This window comes from Sminthopsis crassicaudata, chromosome 2 (genome assembly GCF_048593235.1).
Source record: "Sminthopsis crassicaudata isolate SCR6 chromosome 2, ASM4859323v1, whole genome shotgun sequence".
Lineage (NCBI taxonomy): Eukaryota > Metazoa > Chordata > Mammalia > Dasyuromorphia > Dasyuridae > Sminthopsis > Sminthopsis crassicaudata.
This window is the reverse complement of record NC_133618.1, coordinates 8453876-8476770: the sequence shown is the minus strand read 5'-3', so window position 1 is coordinate 8476770 and position 22895 is coordinate 8453876. Positions and strand designations below refer to the sequence as shown.

At 37.2% G+C, this 22895-nt stretch overlaps 1 pseudogene; it reads right to left on the bottom strand.

Annotated features, from left to right (window-relative positions):
- Positions 1–22005: 22005 nt before the first annotated feature.
- On the bottom strand, positions 22006–22686 carry LOC141553100 (pre-mRNA-splicing factor SPF27 pseudogene; annotated as a pseudogene).
- Positions 22687–22895: the final 209 nt, after the last annotated feature.

The following is a 22895-nucleotide window of genomic DNA, read 5'->3' as shown; positions in this document are numbered from 1 at the left end:
CCCTCTTGATTTTAGTTGCCACAGTGACAAATAGCAATAACTATAATTTGAGGTCACTGCTGTTTAGGACAGATGAAATGATCTACCACATTAGATTTTAAATAAACACATGGGGAGGATAAAGCAAGAGCAGCTAACACAGGATGAACACTAAAGTGTGACAGTCCAACAACAACCAATTCTTATTACTAAATTCTTATACTAAATACTAAGCATTATGCTAAATTCCTGGGATATAAATGGAGACAGAGAGTAGTGTCTGCTTCCAAGCAGCTCTCCATCGACTGACAGATTCAACATGTAAACAACTGTGTTGATATGCAACGCAACAAATTTTGTTTTTCAACAGTAGGATCACAAAGGGAGATGGAGAAAATCTTCTTATAGAAAAAGACTGGTGTTGTCATTGAGGGCTCACAAAGTAAAGGGAGAAGGAACATTCAATTAGTTGTAACAAACTATATGCAAGATAAATAGGGAATAATAAGGAAGGATGTTAGGATTCTTACAAGTTCACACCTTTAAAGGAGTTCTCTCATTGGTCCACACATTAGACTCACACCTTTAGAGAGGATATAAAAGCCCACTTTCTGGGAAAAAGATTGGGAAGGATTCAGTGAAGGAGAGAACTTTGGAAGAGGATCTTGGGAGATTTACAACTAGGATTGACTTCTGGGAAACCCACAATCCCACCCTCTTGGAGGCGGAGTCAGATTCATCCCCACTTCAAAGTTTGTGCTGTCTGGAGACATTGGAAGGACAAGAGGCTGGAGGCTGAAGGCCAAACCTTTGGATTCAGAGAGCTCTCAAGGAATGAAGGAGAGAGGAAGGCCTCGAGAAAACTAGCCGAGCCCCAAGTGAAGGAGAGAAGATTTGGAAAGAGACAGTAAAGGACTTTAACACCCTGGCTGCATTTTAGGATTATTGAACTAACCTGAAAGGAAGGCTACTTCCAGAAGCTCTCCAAGAAACCGGCTCACAGAGAACAATTGCAATTTAGAGAAAGAGAACATCACATAAAAAAACATCAGAATAAAGAAGTACTGAGAAAGGCTTCTTGTAGACTGTGAACATTTAGCTATAGCTTGAAGGAAGTCAGGTAATCAGAAGGAATAAATTAGGAGGGGAGATTTCCGGAATGGTGGGAAGTCGGTGTAAATGTCCTGAGCTGGGCCATGGGCTGTTTTGTGTCTGGAATGGCAAAGATCCCCATGTCATTGGATGGGAAGAGTAAACTCATTAAGTCAAAGATGAAACAAAACAGCAAGGGATAGATGAACTACTGGCCAGTGGTAAGGACCAATCCAAAAGAAGCTTTTCACGTTGGAACATCGAGATCAATCTAACAGAATGAAATTAAATATAGATAAAGGTAGAGCCTTCCATTTGAGTATATGTGGACATACACAGGCAGCTTTACAAATAAAAACTGGGGGAGACCTCTTTAAATAGGAGGTGCTCTGGAAAAGATCTAGGGGTTTAAGTGGACTACAAGCTCAATGAGTCACTGGAATGACCTCGGAGCCAGAAAAAGCCAAGGGGATCTTGGGATGCCTTAAGAGGTTTAAACAGATGTAGCTTCCAAAGTCAGGAAATGATGATATCACGCTACTCTGGCTTTCTTAGAAGTCATTTGGGGCACTGGGTTAAGTTCTGTGGGCCAGCATTTTACAAGATCATTTAGATGAAGCTGGAGGCTATCCAGGAAGGAGGGAAGTCAGGAAGGTTGAGTCTTTAGAGATTTCATTTTTTCTGCTCAACAGAAGAGAACAGATTAAGGGGCAAATGGTACGAATTGCATAGAGGTCAATTATGGCTTTATATCAGCTTATGGTGTCAGCTGTAACCCAAAGTGGAATGGGCTCCCCTAAAAGAGCAGGGGTTCTTCCCCGTTCTACAGAAGCTGGATTCTCTCTGGGCCAGACAAAATGGTCCTTTCAGCCCTCAGTTCTGTGTTTCTGTGCATCATGGGAAGAAGTTGTGTGTAGAGTAGAAATCTGGACTCGGAATGAGGTCAAAGCCTTTCTCACATACTTACTATTTGTGAATCCCTCAGGAAACAACCCCCGAAGGGTAATTGTAATGATTAAATGGGGCAATATGTGTAAAGTGCTTTATAATCCTTGATGTTTTACATATAAATTTGAGTTGTTGTTATTATTTGTATTAATGTTAATAGAGTGAGAGAGTTAGGGCTATTATTAGGTCTTACCAATTTGCAACATTAAAGGGAGTACTAAAAATTGCTCAGATCTGCTTCAAAAAAGACCGCAAACAATCTGGGTTTCAAAGATGAAGCCTGTGTGTTCATTTGGCTTGCCAGGAAGGAAACTGTCAGTTAATTTGGCACCTTGCCTCCTTCTAGGCTTGCTTTTACTGCTCTCCCATGTGATTTCCATCTTTCATCTCTGGCTGTGGTGACGATAAAAAGCCCATAATATCCAACGCTCTCTCTATTAAGAAGCTGCAGTCTCTTCATTCAGGGGGCTTCTCTGATTTGTTTCCTAGCTTCTCTTCTAAAATGGAAATATAAAAGGAAATAATAGAATGAAGAAACAAATAACCACATACATACTCTGTCTCTCTCTGTCTCTGTCTCTCTATGTCTCTGCCTCTATCTCTGTCTCTCTTTGTGTCCTTGCCTCTCTCTCTGTCTTTACCTCTCTCTCTCTGCCTGTCTCTGTCTATCTCTGTCTCTGTCTCTATCTCTCTATCTCTCTGTCTGTCTCTGCCTCTATTTCTATTTCTCTTTGTCTCTTTCTCTTTCTCTGTCTCTCTTTTTCTCCCTCTCTTTCTCTCTTTTTGTCTCTCCCTCTCTCCCTCTCTCTCTTCCTTCCTCTCTCTCTCTTTTGTGAAGGCATACTAAGCCTCCTTACCTGTGGCCACATGTGAGCCCGGAGGCCTGGGGCAGAGTGCTGTCACTGACAGGTAAAGATCATGGCCTTGCTCTGCAGACAGCCCTCACCTTCTCGTTCCTCCTGTAATGAGGATCTCTGACCTGCTGTGCTTTTCTGATTTTTTCCAAAAGGAGACAGATCTTTGCCTTGGGCTGCAGTCTCAGGCTCTTTGGGACATTCCACAACACACACACACCAGCAAAGAAAGCAGGATGATGAATTGTATGATTCCAAAGTCTCAGCCTCAATCAGCAGGAGAAACTGCATGGAAATTATCTCTCTTGTTATTCATTCTATATTGTAACTTCTTCTATATAGAGTTCTGCTCTAATCCCTAAGGCAAAGAAATAAAAAGCATTATTTTAAAGTAACAAGGTCCCTTTCTTAGAACACTGAACTCTGTCAGAACCAGGAAGTCAGAGATTACAACCTAGAATAGAAGGTGTCATTACTGGATAAAATCTTAGAACCTGAAGTGTCAGAGCTTGAAGGGAGCTTAGAACAAAAATATCCAATGGCAGGGATATTTGATACTTTTGTTGTTGTTCAGTCATTTTGATTGTATCAGATTCTCAGCCCATTGAAAGTTGTTTTTTTGTTTGTTTGTTTCATTTTGGTTTTTGTTTCTTTTTGTTTTTGCTTTTTTTAATTCTGAGGAATTGGGGTTAAGTGACTTGCCCAAGGTCACAGAGCTAGGAAGTGTTAAGTTAAATCTGAGGCTAGATTTGAACTCAGGTGCTCCAGACTTCAGGGCTGGCGCTCTATCCACTATTCCACCTAGCTGCCCTTAAAGTTTTCCTGGCAAAGCTATTAGAATGATTTGCCATTTCCTTCTCCAGGTCATTTTACAGATAAGAAATCAAGAACATATAAAGTCAGAGGTAGAAAGGATGTTAGATCCCACAATTTCAGAACAAGAAAGGATTTAAAAATAACGAAAATATAGTGTCAGAAGTGGTATAATGTCTGATTTCATTGAAATAGGGAAATCCTAGATAAGGAAAAGGGAACTTTCTACATCATTGTAGGGCCAGAAAGAGAAAACGCAATGGCCCAATGAGGAAAAGAGGAAAAGCAAACACCTCTGTAAGATATTTTTTTTCTCTTAACTATACCTATTCCTCTTCATTCAAATCAGGACTTCAATGGATATGTGATTTCATCAGAATGAACAATTCCTCTATTGTTGGAAATTGCAACCCCTGCTGTCATTTTTTTCCTGAGATGCATCTTTTATACATTCTCAAAAGAGAGCCCACCCATTATGATGAATATCTTTTTGTTTTTTTTTAATTATAGCATTTTATTTTTAAAATACATACATGGATAATTTTGGACATTCACTCCCACAAAATCCTGTATTCGAATTTTTCCTTCCCTTGCCCCCTTTCCTAGTCGATAAGTGATCCAATACATGTTACACACGTGCAATCCCTGTATACATATATGTACAAAAATACTGCACAAGAAAAATCAGATCCAAAAGGAAAAAAAAATGAGAAAGAAAACAAAATGCGAGCAAACAACCACGAAAAGAGTGAAAATACTATGTTGTGGTCCATACTCAGCTCCCACTTTCCTCACTCTGAATGTAGATGGCTTTCTTCAGATAATGACTATCTTAAATATTCATCGATATCACATGTAGGGAATGGGAAAAGCTTTGGAATTGGAGTCGGGAATCAGCTTAGAACGCTCCCTCAGATACATACGGGTTTTGTGACTAGAACAAACTCTTCATTTCTCAGAGCCCTGGATTCCTCGTCTTTAAAGTAGAGACAATCACATTTGCACTTCCTCCATAAAAAAGGTTGTTTTGAGGGAGAGAAAGGCATTTTTCCATGCCTTTCTTACTTAGAATGGCTAAGAAATGAAAGTTTTCATACTGAACAGTGCCTGAGAGCAAGAACCGCTGCTAGATGCACTCAACAAAATGAAACAATCTTTGCAAAGGTCATCTGTTATTCTTTTAGCTTAAAAGTCTGAGATGTAACACCTCTGTGTTCCAGGACTACCTCTTACTTAGTCAAACAGCTTCAGTCCATCCAAATCAGATTGTGCTCTGAGTCCTTCTGGTTCATCCTTTGGGAATAAACCCCATCAATGGACACTTGACAATGGTCCTTCAAGACCAAGGGCAGTCTACCATGTCTCCAGGCATTCTAGTTGTAAGCAACACCCCTATTGGAAAATCCTTCCCCAAATCAAAAATAAGCTGGTCAGTTGTTAAGAAGCATTCATTACATCTGGTTCTGTCCTCTGAAAGCAAACAGAATGTCCAATCCTTACATTTCGGACTGTCTAGTACTTGTGGATAGATTTTGTGAATTGCTTCCTGAGTCTTCTCTTCTCCAAGCTAAGCATCTTCCCATTTCATGATCTAAGAAGCTCTTTTGATTACCTGTTAGGTTCTTACTAAGTGCTAATGAGATAATGAGATATTAGGTTCTTACTAAGTGCTAAGTCAGTACTTGACAATTCTCTAGTTCTGGCCTTTCCTGTAAAGAGCTTGCATGCTTAGGAGGAGCAAGTTCATTGGTTGAAGTAATTATTCCCAGAAGTCCTTGCATTAATCCCACGCCCATTCTCTGGGAGGATAAAGAGGGCAGCTCTGGAGGAAAAAGGGAAGTGTTTCTGGACCAGACTTGAGGCTGCTCTCTGCAGGAAGGGAAGTCGGCTCTCTACAGGAAGAAGAATCTGTCCGAGAGATTTGGGTTGATACAGCAGATCTCCTCCCAGAGAGTGATCGGAAGCTTCTGGAGACAACAGTACATTACAATTACCCTCTTCAGTTGACTGATATTAGTTCTTCCTAAATCCTGTTGCCCAGAAATCAAGCCAGTATGGTGGAAGTGATCTGACAAGTGCTTAAGCATTGAATCATTTTATTTTTATTTAATTTGATGTGTTTTCAGTTTTCAACACCTAATCTCTTGAATGAAGAAAATTCCACATATCTGTAAGGTCTGGGCTAGTTTTCTGGAGGGCCTTGGGACCAGCCTTGGTCTCAGCAGAATAATCACCATGAGAATAGTCAGGAATAAAGTCCAAAGTCTTTATTGTCCTCTTCACAGTCTGGTTCTGTCATAGTCTGACCCAATCTCTTCCATCAGTCTGCCAGTCGGACTTCTGTCTGACTTCCTGTCCCCAGTTCTTTTATACCCTATTACAATTACATCATTACAGCACACGAAGTATGTGTGAACTAGAGAACCATTCCTCTATGTTAACACTTTGTTTCAAGTATACTTCTCCAGAGTTCAGGCTCTCTAAGCATATCTGTCCTGCTCAGGTATACTTCTTTGTTCACTTATCAGCCTCATTATCATGCTACTGAACCATGCTTTCCCCACTTTCTTGTCTACCATCTCTGGTTCTGGAAATATCAATTGAATTAAGATTTCTATTCCTAAAAAGGCATATTGACTAAGTCCTCCATAACTCTGATCATCAGCATTGTAACTTCTCTCACCAGAATACCACTCCTTGATAAACCTTTTTTTTTTGGGGGGGGGGAAGGGATTAAGTGACTTGCCCAGGGTCACACCACTAGGAAATGTTAAGTGTCTGAGACCGGATTTGAACTCAGGTCCTCTTAACTTCAGAGCTGGTGCTCTTTCCACTGTACCACCTAAATGCCCCAGTAAGCCCTTTCTCATATATGTAGTTTCCAAAATAAAAATAGAAGTTCTTTCAAGGAATAGTCTTTAATTATCTTGCTTTATTATTTTTAGCTTTAGGGCACAGCCCACTGGTTGGCTACATATTAAGTGCTAACGACATCATTTTCTATTCACTCATTTGCATCACAAATCTATATCATAAGTAACAAACCTCTGGCTCCTTGGCTTTTGAGGCATCCCTTTGGTATAAGCATACAAGAAAGTGGGAAATTTTGTATATTTTATATGTTTGTTAATACACATGGGAAAAATAATTATTTACTCCACTCTTCCACTAGCAGTGAGTCCTTCTGTGTGGAGCAAATCAGAAAGTTAATAAAATTAAATAGTCATCTGGTCAGAAGTTCATAGATTTAGATCTAAAAATGACCCCTGGGACTTCTGGGAGAAAAAATGTTGGAGTAAGTAGCAAATTTCCATAACTCTCCCATATTCACCTCCGTACAACCATAAAATAGAGTTTTTAGCCCAAGAACCTTGGGAGATTGGTAGGAAAGTCTGTCTCACTTGGGAGAAAGGGAAGCCCAGTACTGGAAGGGTTTCAGAAGGCCAGCAGCATGCCCCTCCTCAGCAGAAGAGTATCCTGAATCCCTGGTAATTAAAATCATACATATTTATTTAATTTAATATAAGTAAAATCATATGTATTTCACAATATTCTCTTGTTTTCCTTGGCCATAAATTCCTTCCTTCTCCACAGATCTGAGAGGTAGACTATCTTTTGTTCTAATTTAGTTATTTGTTCTTAGTATGATCCTTTAGAATTTAGGTATTGGTCAATGCCTAGTTTCTGCCATACTATTTTCCAATTTTCCTAGCAATTTTTGTCAAATCATGAATTCTTATCTCAGAAGCTGAAGTCTTTCGGTTTATCAAACACTAGATTACTATAATCATTGACTACTGAGTCTTGTGTACCTAACCTAGTCCAGTAATCAGGCACTCTACTTCTTGGCCAGAACCAGATGGTTCTGTATAATATACTTTTAGATCTGATGCAGCTAAGCATCCCAATTCTTGAAGGGGAAGTTAAATGAGTTTCAGATTCATGAGCAAACAAGAAATAGAGAATATTATTAATGGTAAAAGGGATGATTTTAATTATAATAAATTGAAAAGCTTTTGTGAAAATGAAACTAATTCAAGCAAGATTAGAAAAAAAAAAAGAAAGCTGAGCAACAATCTTTACAGCAAATTTTGCAAGATAAAGACCTCATTTTTTTAAATATATAGAAAATGAGTCAAATTTATAAAAATACATAACATTACCCAACTGAGAAATGTCCAAAGACTATGACGTGGCAATTTTCAGATGGAGAAATCATAGTTCTGTGTAAGCCTATGAAGAAATAATCTCAATTAGTTTTGATGAGAGAAATGAAAATTAAAACAATCTCAAGGTGCCAACTCATGTCTATCAGAATGGTTAATATGACAGAAAATATAATGCTAGATACTGAAGAGAATTTGGGAAAGTTGAGACACTAATGCATTGCTGATGAAATTGTGAACTGATCCAACCAATTTGGACCCAAAGGACAATCAAACTGTTCACATTACTTGATCCAACAACAGCACTATCCAACAATAGTCTCTGTCCTGAAGAGTTCATAAAAAAGAGAAAAGGTCCTACATGTGCAAAGGATATTTCAGCAGCCTTTTTCATAGTAGCAAAATATTAAAAATTGAGAGGAAGGCCTAATAATTGGAGAATGGCTGAACAAGCTGTCCGATATTAATGCACTGGAATACTATTAAGAGATAAGATATGATAGACAAATTTTTGAAAAGCTGGAAAGACTTGTACAAACTGGGACAAAAGTAAATGAGCAAAACCAGGAAAACACCCTATACAGTATCATCAACATTGTGTCATGGTAAACTATGAATGACTCCATTCCGCTCAGAAACAAAGTGATCTAAGACAAGTACAAAGGATCCACAAATGAAAATGTTATCCACATCTAGGTAAAGATCTGGTGGACTCTGAATGCAGATTGAAGCATGCTCTTTTTTTTCACTTACTTTGCTTTTTCCATGACTTTTTTTTTTTCTTTTTATCTGTTTCTTTTTCCACAAGTGTGACTAACAAGGAAATATGTTTTACATGATAGCAAAAAATATGATCTATTTCAAAGTACCTACCATTTCAGAAGGTAGATTCTCCAGCTACTATTCAATAATCTAGGTATGGGGTGATGAAAGACTTCCCTACACTGATGGCAAGGTCAGAGAAGGAAAGGCAATGAGTATGAAAATGCTACAAAGCTGAAATCAGCAATATCAACAGATTGGAAATGGAGTGCAAGAAAATGAGTCAAGAATGATTTCTAGTTTGTATACTTGAAATAAAACCAAATAATTGAATAAATCAAACAATAGATACATGATAAATGAATAGATAATTAAATGATAGATGATAGATGGATTGATAGAAAATTGATTAGTAGATGGTAGCTAAATGGATAAATGATTAGAGAATAAAGAAATACAGATAGGGGTATAATTAGATGATATGTGGGTAGATGATGAGATAACCAATAAATGATAGATTGATGGATGTATCCTTGAGTGGATAGATAGATGATAGATAAGATGAATAACTGATAAATAACTAAATTGATGGACAATTAGGGAGACAAATAACTATATAAACAGGTATGATATAATGATGCAGATCCATGGTCTGAAAAAACCAGGCTTCTTCTTTGTGATCAATTTTTCATTTTCTAGGTATTCTCAGAAATCTCTCTGAAAATGCTAAAATTGGAGGCAAGCTCTCTAGCGTTTAATACACTGGTGTCTTCTCCTCCCTTATGTAAAATTCAGGCACTATTTACCCATCTCTAATTTTGGCAAGCCTCTATGGGGTTTCGACATCTTTGAAATGATTCTTATTAATGCTTCAACAGTCACATATCTTAGTTCTTTCATTATTTCTCAATTTTTTTCCTTAATTCTCAATGAGTTGAACTTAGCAGAGAAAGAGGCAGAGTGAGAAAGAAGATTGGTTGTGGATTCAGATGATGTCAGCTCACTCACATCCCGGCATTGCCACTTGTTACTTGTGTGCCTTTGGGAGAATCACCATGCAACTACTCTGGTTCTCAGTTGTTTCATCAGATGATACAAAAGAGATTTTGAATGAGATTGCCTCTGAGGCCTCTTTCCATCATAGATCTTTGATCTTATGAACAAGAGTGGCTACAAGCTATCTTAACATCACTATTTTGTGAATGAACTCCCTTTTGTGCATTTTTTTTCCTTGAGTAATGGAAAAAGTAAAAGCCACAAGTAAATAACTTGAGCAACTCTACAATCTATTGGTGATCAATATATTTCTATCCATCATCTCTTCCTCTCCCTCCTAATTAACTAAAAAGACCCCCTTGATGCTACTCTTACATTTGTTTAGCTGTCATAGATATTTCTGAACTTTTGCTTTCCCAAAAGCTTGTACTGTGCAGTACCTTTTCATTTTTGCCTCCCATTTCCTTCATGTCGCAGGAAAATGCAATTTTCTAAAGAACACTTTCCTCTTAATTTTAGTGTTTTATTTATCCTGTATATGGCTTGCTTATACATGGTTGTTTACATATTGTTTCCACGTTGAAATTATAAACTCTTCAGGGGTTGCTAGGTGGCACAGTGGATAAAGCACCAGCCCTGAATTCAGGAGGACCCGAGTTCAAATCTGGTCTCAGACACTTAACCCTTCCTAGCTGTGTGACCCTGGGCAAGTCACTTAACCCCAGCCTCAGGAAAAAAAAGGAAAGAAAGAAATTATGAAATCTTCAAGGGCAGGAACTGTCTTTTAATTTGGTTTGTTTCTCCATCAATTAGCAAAATACCTGCCTGGAACAAAGCAGAGATATAATAAATATATATTTACTGACTAAGTAGTCAGACTAATTGGGTATCTGTTATGGGAAGCTAGACATTTTATTTACTCAGTCATTTGGTCAGTTCAAATATTAATACTCTAATTCTGGCTTGTGCATCTTCTAGATGGTCCTGAAGAAATAAAAAAAAAAAACACAACTCCCTCCCCCCCAAAAAAGACAGAAGTGATGGTTTTAAAATATATGTATCATTATTCCCTACACACTATTACACAATTTCTGATGGATACTGCTTAGCTCTATTCTTTACAAGCTTCCACTTTTAGCTCAGTTAAAATCCTGAGAAATCTTTTTTTCAGAGAAAAGAAAGTACCTTCAGTATTCTTTCATCTTTATATTTTCAAGTTTCACCTTCACCTTTCCTCACCTATATTAAAAAAATGGAGCAGGAGAAGAATTTACCTGCTATCATCAAGAATTGTCCCTAGCTTAGTTATCTCAGAGTTCTGGCTACTGGAGCTTCTCAATTGTCTGCCACAGATGTACAACTCTAAGAATAAAGAGCATGTATCCTATTTTTTGCACTATTTTAAATTTTTATTCAAATTCCTTTGAGTCCTTTGATCACTGACATCATCTTATTATATGATTAATGTTCTTAAATTTTTTTAAATTAAAAATATAATTATTTTTCATATAAGCAATTTTAATCCTTTTTTTTTTAATTTGGGTTTTAAATATTCCCTTCCTCCCTCCTCTCTATCTTCTTTGAGAAGATAAGCATATAGATCACAAATGCAGAGTCAGGAAAAACATGTTTATTAGTTATGTTAGGAAAAACAATAGGTTGAAAAACAAGAAAAAGAAAGTAATTTTTAAATGTTTCAATATACATTCAGATTCTATCAGTTCTTTCTCTGGATGTGGATAATTTTTTCATCATCATAGGTCCTTTAGAATTGTCTTGGATCATTGTATTGCTGAGCATAGTTAAATCTATTATACAATATTGCTGTAACTGTGTATAATGTTTTTCTGGTTCAGCTCCTTTCATTTCCCATAAGTTTGTTTCTTTCTAGGTTTATCTGTAATCATGATGCTTATCATTTCTTAAAGCACAATAATATTCCAACATAATTGTTTTTTTGCAAAATAATTAGGGTTAAGTGACTTGCCTAGGGTCATGTAGCTAGTAAGTGTTAAATGAGTCTAGAATTGAACTCAGGCCCTCCTGATATCAAGGCCAATGAGCTATCTATTGTGCCATACAGCTGCCCCTATTCCAACATAATAATATACCAAACCCTGTTGAGCCATTTCCCAATTGAAAGAGACATTTTCTTAATTTTCAATCCTGCTACCACAAAATGAACTTCTATATTTTTGTACAAATATATCATTTCTTTTATCTCTTTGGGACGTAGACCAACTAGTGATATTTTTGGGTCAAAAGGTATTTTTAACATTGTTTTTAAGTTTTGAGTTCTAAATCTATTCTTCTCTTCTTTCCTCCTTTCCTTCCCTTAACTTTTCTTGATATATTAAGCAATCCAGTATAAGTTATAGATGAACAATCATGTAAAACATTTTCATATTAATCATATTTTACATAAAAGACAAACTAAACAAATAAGAATGAAAGTGAAAAATAGTATGGTTCAGTTTATATTCAAATAATATTCTTTTTTTTTAATGTGGATGGTATGTTTCATCATGAATCCTTTAGGATTGTCTTGGATCACTCTACTGCTGAGAATAGCTAAGTAATCATAGTTCTACCATATAATATTGCTATTACTGTAAGCAATGTTTTCCTTGTTCTGTTCACTTCATTTTGCATAATTTCTTGTCTTTCAAGGTTTTTTTTCCCTTAAATCATCCTACTTGTCATTTCTTATAGTACAATGATATTCCATCACAATCATATATCACAACTTATTCAGCCATTCCCCAATTGATGAGCATCCCCTTAATTTTCAAGAGATGCTATGAATAATTTTCCCTTTTTGGGGGGCATATACAGTTTTATAGCTTTTATTACATTAAATTTAAAAAATAAAATTTAGAAGAGAATTAATAAGTTCTAATTTGGTTGAATCTATTCACAACTCCACCAACAGTGCAGTAGTGCCCCATTTTCCCATACCCCTTCCAACATTTATCATTTTTCCTATCTGAAAACTGTTCATTTATATCCTTTGACCATTTGTTAATTGGGAAATCATTAATATTCTTCTAAATTTGATTCAGTTCTCTAAATATTAAAAATGCTTCCTTTATTAGAGAAACTTGACATACATTTTTCTTCAATTTTCTGCTTTCTTTCTAATCTTGCCTGCATTGATGCTATTTGTGCAAAAACTTTTAAAATTTAATGTAACCAAAATTATGCACTTCACAACTCCACCTATTTTAATCTCTGTGGATAAGGCCTTAATGCCTTTGAGATTATTTATCCTACAACCACTAAACAGTTCTAGAGTTCGAGGGTACCAGAATTCTTCACATTCTATTTCACATCATTTGGTTTACTCATGGAGATGAGTATATACAGAAAAAGTAAAGAGAATGCCAGGAAACTGAGGGGACATAATCTTTACCTCTAATTAGTTGAGCAGTATTCCTGACATTTTTTGGATATAGACACAAATACTGGAAGTCTGAAGATATTCTATCCCATACCATAAAGATAGAAAATCAAGGAATATAATGAGAAATCCCTAGAAAAGAGAGAAAAGTTCCTTGAAGTTAGCTGATACCTTTTTTGATGGATTTTTATGTAGAATTATTAGTATTTCTGATGACTTTTAAAACCCAGGATGAACACAACCTAAGTCTTATTATTGACTTATGAAAGAAAATTCAGTGAGCATTTTTCTTAACCAAAAGAACTCAGTGATTCCATTAAGTTTAATACAATGGAATGTGCTTCCCACACTGCTTCTTGTTCTCCTAGGGCATTCAGCAACTCCAAAAAAGGCTGGCTTTATCAGCACAAGAGTACTGAGAGAAATTGTAGACAACAATATTCCCAAACTTCACTGAGGGTTGTTGAAGAATTCCTGTAACCAATTATTTATTTCTTCCTCAAATTTCTCTGCTTTGTAACATAGTCCCAGGCCACTTATTATTCTATAGAAATATTGATTTTAAGAACATACAAAGAGAGAAACCTACAATTTCATCTAATATAGCACTACTTTTTTTTCCCCCAGACAAGGAAACTACAGTCAAGGGATTTTTGTCTTGCCCAATATCACACTGAAAGTAATTAATATAGTTAATGATTTGTTGAATTGTATTGAATTTAAACCAGGTCCTGTAACTACAAACATGTTATTCTTTCCAATGTTCCACACAGTCATATAACCCAGATTTTATTCACAAATCTCTCCTTCTGTGTGAGAATCCATCTTTTCTATAAATGTGTCCACACACAGCAAAATCCTCATGCTCTAATTGATCTATTCTCAGATATCTAGTCCCTGGAAGCTCATTCAAACCAACAATGTAACAGATACATACTGGACATCTACCACGTGCTAAATACTGTGACTGAAACTGTGGAAATGTGACAAAATGGAAACTAGTCCCTAGTCTTAGGGAATTTAAAGATTACGGAAAGGATTCTGGAACCCCCTGTAACTTGATCTGATGAGAAAGAGTGGGATGTAATTGTAAGACACAGAACAAGGATCAGGTCAGGAAATTTTGATTGAATACTGACTCCAATACTTACTGACTAAGAAATGGCAATTACATGAATTTTACTTTAGGCAGTTCAACTTTCTCCTCTATAAGTTGGAAATAGTAACATCTGGTCTTGAATATCTTGCAGGGTGATCCATCCATGTCTCTTTAGCCTCTCTCATCCATCTCTCTCTCTCTCTCTCTCTCTCTCTCTCTCTCTCTCTCTCTCTCTCTCTCTCTCTCTCTCTCTTTATCTCTCTCTCTCTTTCTTTTTTTCTTTCTCTCTCTCTTTCTTTCTCTCTCTCTCTCTTTATCTTTATCTCTCTCTCTTTCTTTCTTTCTTTCTCTCTCTCTCTTTATCTCTCTTTCTCTTTCTTTCTTTCTCTCTCTCTTTCTTTCTCTCTCTCTCTCTCTCTCTCTCTCTCTCTCTCTCTCTCATCTATCCATCCATCCATCTGTCTATCTACCATCTAAGTATGCTTTTATTTCTTTATATATGTCTTTTCCTAAGACGACAATGAATTTGAATTGTGGGTTTTGAACCTTGTTATGAACTTATATAGAAAAGATATCTATTTCCCTCTTTTTATATGATCTTCTTTATTCTGAACATCCCTTTCATGTCCCCATAAATACAGTCACAGAGAGCTATCTACATATTCTCTTCAGGATAAACAGTTGCTGATGTTTATCTAAAATAACCCTTAAGTAATGTGACTTCTAATCTGTTGAGAAAATGTTATCAGCCTTTTTAGAATGCCTCCAACTTATCAATTTATTGATGAGCTTTTCAACTTCACTTAAAAATCACTATTACTGGATTAATTTCTTAGACATAAACCCATAAATCTTTCTTTGGTATACTATTGATGCTCTAAACCAACCTTTTGCTGTTTCTGGAAACTTCCATATCCCTTTACTGCTTTTCCCTTTGATTTATCAGCCAAACCTTCACAGTTTTGATATTGTGATGTTAGAGATGAGAACATACCTAAGTTGTGCATGAGTGGGAGTGGATGATACACTAAGGAGATGGTTGGAAGAAAGGGTGCTGACCAAAGTGCTGAATTAGTAAGGAAAGGCTTTACAGCTGAAGTGGGAACACTTGCTGATGGGCAAAAGTAGAGTTAAATAAGATCTTATAGTGTCCCCTTTGTTCATATCCCTGGCTCCAGCTGAACTATGTCCACATTAGAGATGGGATCTGGCATTTACTCTTCTGTATTTTTCTTGGGTTATTTATTCCCCAATATCCTTCCCAAGCCATCCAATTATCCATCCATTTATCTAATCATGTATTAATTCCATGGAGCTTTTAAAATATTCTTCTCCTGCATGGTACTATGCTAGCACTTATAGGTTGCAGATAAAATTGCATGTTATTTAAGCAATTTGGCAATTTATTTTTTCCCTTTATTTTTCTGAAATCAGTATATTCTGTGGTGTCCCTGATATATGTAAATGCACTGAGGGCAAGATGTTTGTGAATGTGAGTGCTTTTTTCATTGCGTTAGTGTTTCTTTTGATTTAGAATCTCCTTCACTGAGCTCATAGAGGGGAATTCTGTTGGTGTCTAATAAATTCACGTCTACTTGGCTACTTGGTTGTAGAGAACCACCTGATGGAGGATACCAGGCACTGGCCAGAAAGTCAGGAAGAAGAGAGCTCAAATGAAGTCTGGGTAAATCATTAATCTCTGTTTCAGTTGTCTCATTTGTAAGTCAGGAATAATATCATCTCTCAGTGTTGTGGTCAGGATTAAGTGAAACAATACTTATACAAGAGATCCTTTGTGATTGATTATTATATAGTAACAGCTATTACTTTTGGGAAGGATCTTTTTTTTTTTTTTTTTTTTTTTTCCCCTGAGGCTGGGGTTAAGTGACTTGCCCAGGGTCATACAGCTAGGAAGTGTTAAGTGTCTGAGACCACATTTGAACTCAGGTCCTCCTGAATTCAAAGCTGGTGCTCTATCCACTGCGCCACCTAGCTGCCCCAACAGCTATTACTTTTGCTGCTGCAGTTACCACCACTCTCACCTCCAGCTATCCTGATCTATATCTGGGCTTTGAACCCAGGTGGATCTGGAGGGGAAAGTGAGGCAGGTGACCTTGCACAGCCCTCCCTCACTCAAATCTAATTCACTTGCAAGTCAAGGCTTTCCCTCCCTGATGTCAAGGTTCTTTTTGATAACAAAGGACAAACAACAACAAGAAAAAATAAGTATCCACATTTGAGAGAGAGAGATAGAGGGAGAGACAGAGATAAAGAGAAACAGAGACAGAGAGACAGAAGGAGAAAAACAGAGACAGACACAGGAGATATGAATATCTGCAAAATCTTCATGTTGTCACTTATTTATTTTACTTGACAGGGAACAAGCTGGAACAAGCTCATAGATTCAGCATCAGAACCTTCAAATGAATGTTGGCTTCCTACTTGCTGGGGTTCTGCCTCTGTTTATTTTCCCCCTTTCTATCCCCAGGACATTGCATTTCATTTTTAGAGTTTTCTAAGGGAGAAGCACCTATGAGGTCAAAAGCACATTTTCTGATAACTCTCAGCACTGTTCTTGGTCCCACAATCCACTCCAGATGTTTTCTAGGACCCTAAAACACAGCCCTCCCCTCCTCTGTGATTCCTGGGAGAGGATACTATAACTGTTCCCATCATTGGTGCTTTTTATATTTGTCACTTCAGAAGTAATTCAGGGTCTCTTTGATTTTAAATTCATAAAACAGTGGCTGCTGCCTTTCTTCTTCGTACTCCTCTCCCCAAAGCTTTGTACCTAAATCCAGACTCTTTTCCTTTAGGAAAATCCCACAGAGTGGCAAAATAATATTTTGTCAGCCCAGGTCTGGCCCTTCTCTAGATCCTTCAAAGGCTGTTGCCCCAAAGTGGAGGATTCATTATCAACTCCTCTGCCTGACATTTAAAGTCTAGCTTCTTAGGCCAGGCTCTATTACTCTAGGTTGATTTTACTTCACAATGTTGGAAAGCCAGCTCTCTCCTCTCTCTCCAAAGCTTGCCATCTCCCACCTCAGGATATTTGTCCTGCCTTTTTCCCATCTTTGAAATCGCCTTTCCTCACTTTACCTTTTGGAAATCCCAATTTTCTCCCAGGTCTACTTGATTTCCTCTTCCTTCAGGAGGCTTTCCCCAAATGTCTCCCTGGCTAACTAATTGCTAACATCTGATTATTTTTAGGCCTGAATTAAGTCAATTAGTTTCTTAACTCTTCACTTCCCCCATGCTGGGTGTTCTGTTTCCTGGGCCAACCTCAGGCAAGTTGACTGGATGAAAGATTCGGCAAAAGAGAGAAATATGTAGTAAGAATAGGGATGTAGATGGAAGCAAGATTATAAGGTTTTTTTGCATATTAAAGAGAAGATTTGTACTTTCTCCTAAAGCAGGGGATCATAACCATTTCTGTATTATGGACCATTTTGGAAGTCTATTAAAGTCTATAGCCCTCTTCTAAGAATCACGACTTTAAAGGCATGAAATCAAGTATGTAATATTTCAAATGGTTTGAAGTGTTGTTTTCAAAATAATAAAACAAATAAAAATGAGAATTCTTGGCTTCCAGTTTAAGAACTCTTATCCTAGATATTCTAGGAAGCCAGAGAAGCTGTTTGAGCAGATTGCTGGCAAGTTTATTCATTGGGATCAGTCATTTGGCTGCTGGGTAAAGGGGAAAACTCTTCATGAGATTTCAAGAATGGAGAGGGAGTAGACTGGGAGGCCAATGGGTAATTTGTCTTAATTGTCCAGGTGAAAAGAGATGAACTTTTGAACTGTTTCATGAACTGTATGAGTAGAGAGAAGAATAATAAGTGAAAAATATTGAGCATGAAGTGTTAATAGGAGCCTTTAAAATTTGTGTCCTGAGAAGCTGGTTGAGGAATCAAAAGAGATCCTTGTCTTTGATCCTTTAGGTTTTGGTGGTTTAATGGGTGAGAAGTTTTAAGGCATTCTGGGTGAGGGCAGTGGTTAGAACCTGATATAGAAAGTTTTTAATGACTTTTTTTAGCCATGGGTAAAATCAATAGCATCTCTTTAGTATCTACTATATTTCTGATAAGTTTAAGTTGAGACATAGGTTGGGAAGTCTAAGAGAAGCTTAATTCTTTACCCCATAATACCAGAAGACTAAAGTTCTCCTCATCCTCATCCTCATTACCCTCATCATCACCTCGGCTGTTATCTCCAAGAGAACAAGAGCCAGAGTCAGAATTAATGGGATGGGAAGACTTAGATGACTTGAAATGTATTATTCATAAAATACCAATATTGAGGATGTCACAGATCCATCAAAGGCTAGAAGTTTGGGGGGGAAATGAGGTAATTTCCATACATTTCCCTTTTCTCACTACATCTGGAATATCAGGTTGAGTTTCAGATGTCCAGGATTAATATCACATTAATAAGCTGGCGATCTAGTCAGGCCATGACGAAGATGAAAAGAAACCATGAAACTTTCCATATTGTGATTTTCTTCCAGAAATGGAGTTATTGAGTCGAGAAAGTAGAGACAGGAAAAAACTCACCATCATATACACAAAATGTCAGGATTTTAAAGAAACTTAGAGGTTATATCATCTTACCTATACCTTATAGAGTCTCCATTGGAGGTCATCTAATCTCCACTTGAGCATTTGCAGTAGAAGAAAACCCACCACGGAATATTATTCTGGGAATGTATCATGTTCCACTTAGGATGGCTCTAAACTCCAGAAAGTGTTTATATCTAAACTAAACATATGTCTTTCAATTTGGATTTTTTAGTTATGACTTTGGAGCTTATTTCTCTTCTACAAAACAGTATATCATGCTCTAAAGATATCAAGCACTTTCACTATATTAAATATCACTTTTAGTTTAGTTTTTCTTAAAGATCATTGTACAGTATACTTTGACTATCCTTAGTGGTCACTCAATAGTATGGCTAAGTAAAGACTTAGATTGTTTCTGCTTAATCATACTATTAGCTCTTATTGAGACAAGTTCATTTACTACTCAGGAGGCAGAGAAAAGGCAAAAACTTGCCCAATTTTTCCACCAAACTTCTCCAAATTCCTTTAAATAATGACCTTAAACACATTTTAGAGCATCAGAACACCCAAAAGACTGGATAGAATAGAAGACAACTTAGAAGCTCAGCAGATAAAAGCTGGAAAATGAATGGATGCCCATCAATTGGAGAATGGTTGGGTAAATTATGGTATATGAATGTTATGGAATATTATTGTTCTGTAAGAAATGACCAGCAGGAGGAATATAGAGAGGCCTGGAGAGACTTACATCAACTGATGCTGAGTGAAATGAGCAGAACCAGGAGATCACTATACACTTCAACAATGATACTGTATGAAGATATATTCTAATTGAAGTGGATATCTTCAACATAGAGAAGATCCAATTCAGTTCCAATTGATCAATGATGGACAGAACCAGCTACACCCAGAGAAGGAATACTAGGAATTGAGTGTAAAATGTTTGCACTATTGTCTTTCTATCCAGGTTACTTATACCTTCAGAATCCAATTCTTACCGTACAACAAGAAATTTGATTTTACACACATATATTGTATCTAGGTCATACTGTAACACATTTATTATATATGGGATTGCCTGTCATCTAAGGGAGGGAGTAAAGGGAGGGAGGGGAAAATTTGGAAAAGTGAATACAAGGGATAATGTTGTAAAAAAAATTACCCATGCATATGTACTGTCAAAAAAATTATAATTATAAAATTAATAAATTAAAAAAAAATAAACTCAGCAGAAAAAAGTGGGAGCCCAAGACTGAGTCCCAGCCAGGGCTCACCTCTGAATCAACAATGTCCTGGTGGCTTCCCGACCTCTCAGCTCACAGACACAAAAGAGGAACTAGAAAGTCAGCAGAAAAGACTTGTGAAACCAGAGTGGGAGCCCAGCCCACAATCCCAGTGGAGATCCAGCCTGGCCCCAACTTCAGCAGGACTCTAGCATCATCCAGGTGGGACCTCTGGATCAGCAGCAGTGCTGGAGGCTTCTGGACCTCTCGGTCCAGGAACAACAGGGAGGACCTGGAAGGTCAATGGAGAGGGTCTGTTGGAGGGCTGTAGTGAGCAGTCCCAGCAGAGATCTGATCAGCAGAAGCTTGATCTGGGCCAGCATACTAGATCTTACAGCTACAATGGGGCAGGGACACTCCTAACACATCTAGAGCAGAAAAGAGAGCTTGTAGTCAGATTCCCAGAAGGATTTTTGAAAACAGCTACACAAAACCCCTGGAAAAAGAGGCCTATTTTAATAATTAAAAAAAAAAAAAAAAAAAAAAAACCTTGAAAAAGGTTTGAAAAATAAGCAGAAAACAACAACAAAAAAAGTTTGTGACCATTAAAACTTATTATGGTGACAAAGAGGATCAAAATAAACACTCAGAATATGATAACAAAGTCAAAGGTCCTACAGCCAAAGACTTTGAGAAAAATAAGATTTGGTTTCAGGTCATGGAAGAGCTCAAAAGCATTTTGAAAATTAATAAGAGAGGCAGAAGAAAAAAATAAGGACCAAATTGAGAGAGAGGAAAAAGGAAAAAAAAAAAAAAAAAACTAATGAGAAGAATGCCTTAAAAGCAAAATTGGTTAAAGCAGCTAGGTGATGCAGTAGATAGAGCACCAGCCCTGAAGTCTGGAGGACCTGATTTTAAATCTGGTCTCAGCCATTTAACACTTCCTGGCCATGTGACCCTGGGCAAGTTACTTAACCTCAATTGCCTCAGGGGAAAAAAAAAAGAAAATTAGTTAATTGGGAAAGGAGGAACAAAAGCTCACTCAGGAAAATTATTACTTAAAAAATAGAATTGAGCAAATGCAATTGAACAAATGGAATTGCACAAATGAAAGCCAAATGTTGTGCCACAGTTCTCTTTTAATATCCTGACCCAGTTTCCCTAATTGTCCTATTTAGTTACTCTGCCTCAGGTTATAACCATTCCCTCTTAATGTTGGGATAAAGGTCTTATATCTTAGACCTTAGGCTATACTTATTCCCTCTTAATGTTTGATGGGATAAAAGTCTTTACCCATTTTAAACATCATTAGACTATCTGGAGCCTCTCTGGTACCTCCCTTCATTATGCCTGCCTCCATGATGTCATCCTCATCCTAGGTTTCTCCCCCCATTAGGTCATCCCCATCTAGGTACCTCTCCCATTATGTCATTGTTCTTGTTACCCTATAAAAGAATCTTGTTAGTGAACATTCAGGGCTGGATTCTTTGAGGCAATAGTCTCCTTCAGCCTGGGACGAAACCATGGATCCATTTGGTCCCAGTAACTCTCTCCATTTAATAAATTATTAAAATGTTATCTAATCCTGTCTTGCTCAGTTTCTCTGGCATTACACAATGACTTTATGAAAAAAAAGAAAAAAAAAAAAAAAGAAAAAAATTGAAAAAAATGTGAAATGTATCATTGGAAAAAGTATTAACCTGGGAAATAGATCCAGGAGAGATAATTTTGGTCTACCTGAAAGTCATGATTAAAAAAAGGATTTTGGATGTCATCTTTCAAGAAATTATCAAGAATAACTGTCCTAGTATTCTAGAACCATGGAGTAAAATAGAAATCAAAAAACCTGTAATATTCTTTTTTTAAGATAAAAATTTATTTGTCAAAGAAATACAAATAGACAATAGAATTAAATATAATACAAAGAACTATGAATTCACACATTCTGTACAGTTTCTAAGTTTCTATCATATTCATAAAGCATTCACAAGCTATTCAGGTCATTACCACTCTTTCAACAATTTCCCACCATGATTTGGGAATCTTTCAATGTCCTGATTCCTTAAGAATTCCTATTATGCCCTTTCTCTCCCTTCCCCCTACACTCCAATTTTTCAGAAATCCTGCTGCATGATTGTTTTGTTTGCCTCCCCATGCTGTTGCTTGATTTGGAACATTTCATTTTCTAGCTGTACAATAGTCCGTTCGATCTCATAATTTTTACTGACAAGTGAGATCCACGTCGACTCCATTTCTCTCAATTTAGATCCAGCAGTGAGTTGCATATTCTTCCTCTGCCAGTTCAAATCCTGAATATGTTTTCTTAATTTCTGAAGTTCTTTCTGGGCTTGTTCAATCATATGAACTAGATTTTCATTATATACTTTCCAGGCATTGCAACCGTGTTGTGACATCAACTCAAGGTTTTCAATGCGAACTGCTTGATGCTCCAGTTGGGCCATGGAATTGTTTACACATTCCTGCCATGCAGAGATATCATTCTTCTGCCCAGAAGAGGGAGCTGGAAGTTCATATCGTTTCATGCTAAGCAGTTTGATTGGTTGTCGGGCAGCCAATCTTTCAAATTCATTTCTCATAATGTCAGTCTCAAAGGCTGAGTAATCCAGGGCTGGCAGGTAGCTCAGATAGTTCTTGGTAGTCCGGTACCCCCTATGTCTTTCTTCCTCTACCAAGGCAGCAGCAGCCTCCCGCACACCAGGTGCTTCGTAACCCTGATCGAAGTAAGGCAGGGCGTCCACCACCACCTTCCCAGTGACTAGACCAGTACCTGCCATCTTCCACTAGTCCTTTGTCTCTGCCTCTTGTCTTCCCAATGTCTCCAGCCAGCACAAAAGTGGAAGTTGGAATGAATCTGACTGCCTCCAAGAGAGAGTGGGCTTATATATGTTCTCTAAAGGTGTGAAATCTAATGTTTGAACTAATGTGTGAACTCTCTTAAAGGTGTGAACTCTAATGTGTGACCTAATGTGTGAACTCTCTTAAA